We start from the raw sequence: 10,454 nt of genomic DNA on the forward strand, positions 1-10,454 counted from the left end.
AGGGAGGGAGGGAGGAAGGAAAGAAAGAAAGAAAGAAACAACCTCCCAAAGATAGCCCTGCTGTTGGAAGCAGCTCTCTCTCCAAAGGGCTGTGGTTCCAGATCTGATTGGAGCTTGATAGATATCAGATGAAGCTGGAATCCAGAGCTTTGCCAAATCATATTGGTGCCACAAAACACTGGGAATAGAGTTGGGACTTTGCCCCTCTGTCATTGGCATGCATGCCTTCTCAGCCAATCCGTGGACAGTCTTGTGCTCTAGAAACCAGCTGCTGGGTTCCAGTCCCAGCCCGACCACTTCCTAATTGTGTGGTTTTTATGCAGGTGACTTCACCTTTCCAGGCCGCAATGATCCTGGTCTGTAAAACGGGGCAGATGAGTTCCTCCCTCACAGGGTTGTTGTGCAGATGAAAATACTTCCCAGATCTAAAGTGCTTCGAGTGCTGCTGACCCTTGGTTGATTGTCAGCTGTTCTGAGCAGTGAAGCCAAGATGCCCAGAGTGTGCTGGCCACTTGGGTCTGAGACCATCAGGGAGGACAGTGCTGACTGATGGAAGATGCAGAATAACAGAGGGACAGAACCTGTAGCTGTGATGTCACCGAGCTCCTGAATTAACCCACGTGGAACCGCCTGCCTCTGGACCTGTTGTGTTGTAATTTTCCTTGTCATTTAAGTCAGTTGAAACCTCAGACAGTTCCTTATCCCCTGACGAGACCCTACCAAGATGCAGCAAAAGCCTCCTAATCACTGTCCATCCCCTTCTGTGGATTGCTCCCCACTTAGAGCAACAATCCCCGTATGGACAGCCGAGCGCACACCCCAGTTTGCCTGAGACAGACAACCCCACAGCAGGCTGTTGTCTCAGCATAATTATTAATAACTTCCCGGTTTGGACCATATGGCCACCCGTCCTTCCACAGAAGCTCTGCTTCTGCTTCTCTTTTAAGATGCAGATGTCCCAGGGGGTGCGATCTCCACCGGGTCCCTTTCCCAGTGGAGCAAAGACCCAGGGTTCATAAACCGAAGGTTGGGTTGGGGGGTAAAGGAGAAGAAAAGAGCTCGGAAAGACAGTGGTGCACAGAAGGTGAATTCTGCACATGAGTCGAGGGCAGAGATCGACCTGGATGGTGCGTCTTGAAATTCGCAGCCAGCAAGGCCAGATGGTTTCAGCAGACACGCTGGACACACACTCATGTGTCTGGGTTTTTCTTTTCTTTTTCCATTTTGTTTCCTGGACTGAAAGCACAAAAGTAGGGCTGTGCAGTCCCAATCCAGACACCTGGCAGTGCCCACGGAGACTGACGGGGAGCCGACAGTGTCCTCTGGGCCAGCAGAAACACAAACAGCCACACCCTCTCCAACGCCACTCGGGCTCTGGCCGGCTTCCAGATTTCCAGCACGGATCCCATCCTTAGCGGAGAGCGGGGAGTGCCAGCCACAGTCACGCTCCCTGGGAGTGCTCCCCGTGCTCAGGCGCCCCAGACCCACCCTGAGCTCTCGTCCCACCTGCCCTCCATGGCAACTGTGATGGCGGTCATCCCTGGTTTACTGATGAGAAAACAGACAAGAGCTGGGGGCAGGTCACTGCGTGGGGACAGAGGCTAGAGGGCGTCCACTCCAAATAGTGAGGATTCTGTGCAGTGGAAGTTCCTGTCCTCATGTTGCACCCAAGTCTAAGCCACCTAAGACAGGTACGGAGGCCCCACCGTGTGGGATCCCCCGCACCCTCCAGCTTGGGGCTTCGCCCATCTTCACCACGGCCAAGATGGCCACATGGGCGCCACAAACCAGCCAGCAGGAAGAGAAAAGGGAAGGGACGGGACGGCGGTCCTGAGGAAGAGCGGACACTTTCGTGAGTCACTTCTGCTCCCGCCTCCCTGGTCAGAAGTTGGCCACCGTGGTGTGTCTGACCTGAATCCAGGCCACAGGGCTCTACCCCGCAGGTGACACAGGTGGCTGTGGGAATCCTGTCCCCGCACGCTGGGGCAGTGCCAGGCGGGAAGCTGTGGCTGAATGAGGGAAGGAATGAACTAACCCCAAGTTCACGGGCTCCCCGTGGAGAAAACCCTCCCCATGAACGTGTGGTTCCCCCCAGGCTCCAGGAGACCAGCGAGCAAAACAGATGAAGCACGTCAGAGCAGCGGGCGTCCTGGGGAAGAGAGTCTGTCGTCGGTAGAAACCATAAAAAGGCCGGGTCCACCAGGTCAAGGACAAGAAACGAGTGGGATGACCGGGAGGGCTGGGGCAGCATTCCAGGGGGCGAGGAGGTGACATCCCCAGCAAGAGGTAGGCCTGCAGGAGGACAGCAGCACAGGGCAGGAGGCTGGGGCGGCCAGGGAAGGCCAGCAGGAGGCCAGGGAACAGCCTGGAGGTGGCCCCAAGAGGCGGGAGGCTCTCAACAGGGGAAGGACTCTGCCTGAGGTGCCAACAGGATCCTGGGGCTCCCCGGAGACAGGCTCCCGGGACACTCAGGCTCCACACTGAGAGCGGGGGCTGAGGGCTGCCCACCCTGGCCTGAGCAGCCGGGGACGCGACGCTGAGCCCTGGCTGACGTGACAGACATGACAGGCAGCTCCGTCTGCATCTGCCCCTCTGCCTGCTGCGCCGCTTTGCCGCCTTTTACCAAAGCCCTTCCCGGCCTCAGTGCTCTCAAGATGACGATTTAAAACACACGATCCCGTCTCCCTCCAAAACTGATTTGGAATTACACCGGTTTTCCCGCCAATTTGTGGATGGGGCAGTCTGACACCCAGGAATAGGAGACGGCCAGGTCGGAAGCGGGGAGACCCTTGGGGAGGGCACCGCGGCCGTCCACGCTATGACGGCGCTGACTGACGGGTGGGCTCCAAACCCCAGGGTGGAAGGGGTCACAGGCGACTCCAGGCGTGGGTCTGCAGGCCTGGAAGGCTGGGCTGGGCACCCACCAGGACGGGACCGCGTGGGTGGGGAAGATGGGGAGGCGTTGGATGTCAACTTAGATGTCGGGTGGAGGCGCTGGGTGGGCTCGGGAGCGGTGGCCCAGACACGTCACCTTAGCATCGTCAGGAGAGGAGCACAGCTGAAGCCGCGCCTGGGGGAGATGTGGGGAGGGGACGTGCTGGAGAAGAGAACAGGCGAGGCCCGGCCACACAGCGTCCAGGGCTGGGCAGGCCGTGAGCCCACAAGGACGGGTGTCATCAACGGTCACTCCCAGCTGCTCACAGAGCTCCCTGGTCACTTTAGGATAACCGGACGGAGCAGCGGACACTTGTGTTTCCTCTCGTGGTGGAAACGGGCAGAGGGCCACCCTCACGGTCCCCTCCCTCAGAGCCTCAGCTTCCTCCTGGGGCAGATGAGGACATTAGGAGCCAGGTCTGTCTGCCAGGTCTCCACGGGACGCTGGGGTCACAACAAGACCTCACAGACCCCAACATGCTCGAAAACACGGGAACGGGGCTCCCTGCCCACCACCGGGGTTAGGTCCTCAGAAGTGTGAGCCTGATGCGGATTGGATTCGGAGAAAACAGAGGACGTGGACGGGAAGCCTCCCCCAGCTCCACGCAGTGGCGGGGGGCGGGGACTTCAGAATCAGCGCTGAGCTAAGAAGCCAGGCAGGAAAGGGCACTTTGTGGATGAGTCCATTTACACAGAGCTCAAAGCCCTGTTACACCACAGCGCCCAGGGTGCGCAGGGGGTAGCAGATCTATCAGGAAAGGAGGGGAGCACCGGCCTCGAGACTCAGGGGCCTGAGGGGTCTGCTGTCTGGCAACTTTCTTCCTTTGATTTTTAGTGCTGGGGAAGACCCAGGGGTGTTTTACCACTGAGCTGTTTCCCCAGTTCTTTTAATTTTTTGTTTTATTTTATTTTCATTTTTTGAGGCAGGGTCTGGCTAAGATGCTGAGGCTGGCCTCAAACTTGCAATCCTCCTGCTTCAGCCTCCTGAGTCACCAGGATCACAAGTGTGTACACAGCTGTACCCTGGGCAATGTTCTATTTCTTCACCTGCATGGTGTGTCATGGGAATTTTTGTGTTATGTTTTATGTTTAAGCACTTTTGTCTATATTCTGTTTCCCAATTTAAACATGCATCCAAAGCCTTAAAAATAAATATATACAAGGGCTGGGGTTGTGACTCAGAGGTAAAGCACTTGCCTAGCATGTGTGAGGCACTGAGTTCGATTCTCAGCACCACATATAAATAAATGAATAAAATAAAGCTCCATCAACATCTAAAAAATCATTTAAAAATAAATACATATGTACATGCATATATACACACCTACATTCATGTCCCCTGCCTGTTTTCATTCTGGTAATCTAAACTACAGAAATAATCACTCCGTCTGGCAAACTTTAATGCACAAAGATGTTCACTGCAGCATCATTATAATAGCCCTGTGTTCTCACTAGTATTAAATACTGGAATCCCGCATGGCGTGTCTGCAATGTGGAAAGTTATTTAGCCATTGGAAAGTCTGCCCAAAGACTACTTCGTGAAATAGGAAAAATGCTCACGATCAACGGGGGAAATGAGGAGGGAAGGAGTAGAATATAAATCATATGTACTAAATTATTAAAATAAAAACTCCCAATAGACACATTACCTGTAGACTGTGATCCCAATACTGTCAATGTGTGTACATACGTGTGTACATGTGTGTACGTGTGTGTACGTGTGTGTGTGTGTGTGTGTGTGTGAATAGCAAGAGCACTCACGTTAGGGAATGGAATTGTAGGATCTGTTTTCCTTATACACTTTTTTCTTGCTGGTGCTGTTTGTGCAGTGCTGGGAATTGAACCCAGGGCTGCTCGACTGCTAAGCCACATCCCCAGCCCCTGTTATTTTTCATGTTGAGACAGAGCTTCACTAAGTGGCTTAGGGCCTCACTAAATTTCTGAGTCTGGCCTCAAACCTGGGATGCTCCTGCCTCAGCCTCTGGAGCCGCTGGGACTACAGGAGTGAGCTCCGTGGCCGGCTGCTTGGCTTGGCTGTGCGGCTTCCCCCTCTCGACGTGGACAGCAGATGCACCAGGCAGAGGGCCACCCTGCTGGGCTGGCAGCCAGCATGGCCCCTGGCCTGTGGCTTCTCCCTCCTTCCCCTCTTACTCCTGCCTCCCTGGCCCGCCCCACTCCTCTGCTCCCTTCTCCCCACAGACACCCACGCGGGGATATTTCCAGAGTGTTCTCTCGTCCATCTGCCATACATTTGTTTGGATCTACGTGTATCCAAATAGTCGTGGTAAAAAGCACATGAAGACAGAGACGTTCTGCTTTTTATGTGTTTCTCCGTTTTTACACCCAAGGCCCCCGAGCTCCTGCTTCTTCCCCCTCAGCCCGGCCTTGGCGAGGTCGCCGTAGCTGCTCTGGGCGGTGTGACTCGGCTGTGTCGGGGGTGCACAACCCCCTCAGCCACGGCGCTGCCCCGGGGGCTTCCTTCTGGTCCTGGGCAACTGGGGGCCCACCTCTGGCCTCCTCCGCAGGTGAAGGGGCCCAGGAGCTGGCCCTGGGCACCCGCGGGGGAGGCTGGTTCCTCGGCGCTGGCCCTGCAGCCTCCTCGCGGCTCCTCCTCCTCCTTTCCCTCCTAGCTGCTTGGGACGGTGACCCCTGAGTGGCTTCATGGTGGCAGAGGCCACCGGTCTGAATGCTGCCTGGGGAGCAGATGGCAGGCCAGGCCGTGCCCCCGGCCCTTGTGCGGCAGTGACCCCTCCGTTGGGTGTGGGCCTTGGGTCCACCATCACCATGGCCAATGTGAACTTGAACCAGAACAAGCAAACAAGTCCGTGTTCCCCTCCTGCCCGCCTCCGCTGGGCACTGTTGCCCCAGAGCCCTGGAGCGAGGCCATCGTGAGCCCTCCACAGTGTCCCTGTGCATCTGTAGCAGGTAGGAGGCCACAGCCAGGGGCTGCGACCTCAGAGGCCCTGGTGTTCAGGAGCCCGAGGGCACACACCTGCGGGGGGGCCAGGGTGGCTGTCACTGGGTCTCCTCTGGCGCCATTCCTCGGAAGGCTCCGGCTGTGGCTCTGGTGGCCTGGCCCCTGAGGCTGGCTCCTGACCGTCCTTGAGATTCTGAGCGTGCCCTTCCCTGTCAACAGGACTACGAGGACGAGTTCTGTCGCGCCCAGTGGCTGACTCTTGTCATATGCTTGACCAGAGCCCAACAGGGGCGGATGGTGCGTATTTTGACTTTATGGATCACACAGTTTCTGTGCAGCCCAGGCTGCGGTGGCACTGTTGACACAGCTGCGGGCAATCTGTAAATGAGTGGGCGTGGCCACGTTCCAATAAAACTTTATAAAAACAGTGGCCCCGGGTTGTAGTTTGCTGATCTCTGAGCTGAGAAAGAGGTGTCTTCTCTTCAAGTCTGTGTAGTATTCATGCCTTGTTTCCTGTCTTATGTACTAAGACAGGAAAACGCAGAGGGGGCCACACACAGCCTCACACCTCCGCGGGGGTCAGCAGTGGACAACCTGCGCAACAGAACCAGGGCACCAGCGGAGTCCAGGCTCGGCCCCACTGAGCCCCCCCTCCCCCCGCGGTGGCAGCCCCCGCCAGCCAGGCTTTATCCCACGTCCCTGGTGGCATCCGCTTCTTGCTGAGGAAGGAGGGCAACCATGGGGGCTCCATTCTCAAAGACGAACTGTTCCGGTGACTAATCCGTCTTTCCCTTCCGAGTTTTCATTTGTCCCGCTCCACTGGGCCTGAGTCAGGCTCTTGTGGAGCTCTGCTTAAAATGCAGGCGAGTGTCTGCCTCCGACTGCAGACCCGCCAGGCCTGGGCGCCTGGATTCCAGCAGCGACCTCGGGAGCTGTCCAGGGCTGGCCAGGACTCCCTCCCTGGGCGTCGGACCCGACTCAACAGGGGGAAGAGGGTGAGGGGCCGCGGGACCCCCCAGCACCTCCCCTTCTTCCAGGACCTGCCGCAAATCTGATCTCAAAGGCCAGCTCCAAAGCTCTGCGCTCGGATTTGCAAATCCGATGGACCCTCTGCTGACCACGCTGCACCTGGACACCGCTCCCGCAGTCCCGCGGAAGTTCCCACGCTGCTCCTTTCAATCAGTTGGTGGCTTTCTTTGTGCAGCGTGACGTCGTTTCCACGTGGGCGACTGCTCGACGCCCCCAGCCTGGTCCCGTGGACAGAGCCGATTCCGGAACCGTGAGAAGGTGCCAGAGCTCCGCCGCGTGGTCCTTGGTGAGGTCTGGCTGTGTCCCCAAGTTCACATGCTGGACCTTGGTCCTCGGTGTCAGTGTTGGGAGGCAGGGCTCTGTGCTTCCCAGTGGTTCAGGTTGTCACCACAGGAGTGAGCCAGGTGTCCTGAGTAGATCTGTCATCAAAGCAAGCTTCTGCCTTCTTGAGCCCAAGAACTTTCTGTTCTTTATGAAGTACCCAGCCTCGGGTATTCTATTATAGCAGCAGAAAATGGATCGACGATCCTCAAGGAGCATCTGTTGAATAATGATGCAGTGTTTGTTTCCCATCCTGCCTAACTCCCCGTCCCCTGGGCACTGAGGGTTGAACCAGAGCCTCGGCATGCTGGGCCAGTGCTGTGTCCCTGAGCTACGTTCTTAGCCCCCCTCCCCTTTGCTTTGGAACAGGGTCTCCCTACGTTGCCTAGGCTGGCCTCAAATTCGTGGTGATCCTCCTGCCTCAGCCTCTGGAGTAGCTGGGATTACAGGTGTGCACCAGGGGGCTGACCTTGGCCTCATCTTAAGAAGCTCCACTCTCCTCCCAGGAAGACACCTCTTAGGTCAGCCTTAACTCTCTAATTTCCACATTCAGAACTCATCCCTCAAGTAGCTTTTCCATATTGTCAAGGATCCTTAAGATGCAATGGCAGAAACCCAACTCAAATTCAGGCAAAACAGGGAATATATTGGTGCATCTAAGTAAAATGTCTATTTAGCTTCAGGCACAGATGGATCCAGGTGCTCAAAGGGACTGCCTCTTTCTCCAGGGTCTGTCTTGGAAGGCTGAATCGGAGGGGCCAGGACTGGAACATGCTCAATCACCGACTGAATGACCAGGCCTGATCCGGGTGTCTCCTGCTAGCAAGGAAGGGTGAGTCCCACTGGAACCTTATGGACTGAGGGTGGGTACAGGTCCCCAAAGGTGAACTGGGGCCTCAGCCCTAGGGGGGCTGCGATGTAGCTTGGTTGGTAGAGTATCTGCCTGGCATGTTCGGAGCCCTGGGCTCAGTCCCCAGCACCACAAAAAAAGAGGGAGAAGAAGACAAACAGATGCTGAGAGGCAAAGCTAAGGCCCAGAGAGGCTCCTCCCCGTCTCCATTCCTCCCGGAGGGCAGCTGTCGGTATGCGGGACCAGCGAGGAAGCGGTTCTCAGAATCCAGATGACACTGGGGGCGCGGAGTCGGGCAGCCACAGGGGATGCGGGTGCAGGCTCCAGGGAGACCCTCCTGCCACCGCAGCTGCTCGGATCGAGGTCCTGGTCTGGACCTGGACTCCCTGTCCAGCGGCCGCTCCACCACCCTATCTCGCTCCAGCACTGGGCAGCGCTTGGCTCAGTGACGGCCTTCCCCTACAGCAGGCTCGCAGCAAGACGAGGTGCCCCCCCCCGTTTCCTGGCCCTGCCACTTCCTGGTACCTCCCCAACAGCAGAAGCACACTCAGGCTTTATCGTCTACACTCACAGAAGACACCACTGGTCACCAAAGCACAGTTCCCCCTCGCCCGGTGGAAAGCCCAGGTTTGACCCGTGTGAGGTCAAACTGGAGAGAAGGAACCCCTTCCTATTCCCCAGTGGGCAAATCTTAAGGTCTTCGCCAATCAAGGACATTTCTAACCGTAAGATTTGATGGAAGTCTATGGAAAGCTTCAGGGAAAATTTTCTTCCCTCTTGAAACAGAATAGAGGGAAAGAAATTGACCTCTTGTGTTCTGACTTGTGGATGCTGCTGTAAGAGCACAGTGTCTGGAGATGTGGCAGCCATCTTGGGTCCATGAGAGAGACTGTGCCATCACAAGAAAAGATGGAAAGAACCTAGATGTTTGACACTTGCTGGTGAGTTGCTGAATTGATCAGCCAACCCTAGGACTGCTCTACTTCAAGGCATTGATGAAGCCACACTGGGTATGGTCATCATTTCTTAGTGGCAAAGCCATCTTGTGGGATACATCCTGCATAGGGTGAACTAGGCAGAAGCACGCCTCCTGGCTGGAACTCCTCAGCATCCCTCCAGACCCCTGGGAGGTACTTAGCTGACATCCTCTTGAGCAATCCTACAAGCACCTCAAAAACATCTCGGAACTTGAACCAATACCTGCCTAACTCCCCGGAAGAACTTGTCCCTACCTGCCTTCACGGGTGAATGGAGTAAGGCCAAGTTCCAACCCTGTGAAGCTTCCATAGCAAACACACAACCATGCAGGAGGCCCATGCCACGGCCCGGGATGGGGGGACTGGGGAGGTGCCATGGAGAAGGGATAATTCAGCTGTGATTTCAATACTGAAGAGAATTTTTTGAGATTCAAATTCTCAGCTCTGAAAAGGAAAGAAGAGCTTTCCAGCCAGAGGAAATGGCAAGTGCAAAGGCCCTGGGGTTGGGCTGAATCTGTGATTTTCCAGGAGCAGCAAGGAGCTGGGGAGGAGGTAGCAGTGAAAGAAGAGCCGAGGAGGGGGAAGTCGGAAGGGCCTGTGGGGAGGGCGCAGGGTCCTCCTCGGAACTGTCGGGTTGTATCCAAAGTGCAGCTGATAGGGATTGAAGGGCAAAGCACCATCAGACTTGGTTTTGTTTGTTTGTTTGTTTGTTTGTGCACCGGCATTGAAGCCAGGGCCCTCACCACTGAGCCACATCCTCAGCCCTTTTTTTTTTTGTATTTTTTTATTTAGAGACAGGGTTTCGCAGAGTTGCCCAGGGCCTTACTAAGTTGCTGAGGCTGGCTTTGGACTTGCGATCCTCCTGCCTCAGCCTCTTGAGCCTCTCGGGTGCCGCAGCCCTGGTGACCCGAGTTTTTTTTTTTTTTTAATATATATATTTTTAGATGTTGATGGACCTTTATTTCATTTATTTATTTATTTTTATGCGGCGCTGAGAATCGCGCCCAGGGCCGCACCCGCCAGGCAGGCGCTCTAAGGCTGAGCCCCAGCCCGACTGGGTTTTTAAAGGGCTGTGGGGCGGGGGGCGGCCCTGGTGACAGAAAACGGCCCTGAGGGGCGTCTTCCAGGGGACACCGAGCCCTGCCTGTGAAGTCGCCGACTCCTCCCAGCCCCCCTGCCAGGTTGGCCCGTCATTCTTTCCATTTCGTAGAAAAGGAAACCGAGACCAGAGAGGTGAAGAAAGTTGCCCGCGGTCACAGAGCGAGGAGGAAACAGGGCGCCCGCTAGGGCTCGGGGTGCTACCAGTGGGGCCGCGGAGAAGCGCCAGGACCCCACAGCACCCTGTCCCTGCGGTCCCCTCCGGGCTCTGTCCCTGAGGTCCCCGCCCAGCCTCCGGCCGCGGGCGTCCCGTGTGCCCAGCTCCCGC

General features: G+C 56.4%; 1 long non-coding RNA gene across 2 annotated transcripts in view; it reads left to right on the forward strand.

Annotated features, from left to right (window-relative positions):
- The first annotated feature begins 6 nt into the window (after positions 1–6).
- The window catches only part of LOC125618958, a 13,030-nt gene continuing 2,582 nt past the window's right edge, over positions 7–10,454 (forward strand). Inside the window, exons 1-3 of one of the 2 annotated variants that reach the window (XR_007350352.1) lie at positions 7–7,166; positions 7,930–8,033; positions 8,838–9,875. This is a non-coding gene — a long non-coding RNA (uncharacterized LOC125618958). Of the gene's footprint in view, positions 7,167–7,929; positions 8,034–8,837; positions 9,876–10,454 lie in introns of those variants that run through there. The other variant, XR_007350353.1, reaches the window with a different exon arrangement.

Source organism: Marmota marmota, unplaced genomic scaffold (genome assembly GCF_001458135.2).
Source record: "Marmota marmota marmota unplaced genomic scaffold, marMar, whole genome shotgun sequence".
Taxonomy (NCBI): domain Eukaryota; kingdom Metazoa; phylum Chordata; class Mammalia; order Rodentia; family Sciuridae; genus Marmota; species Marmota marmota.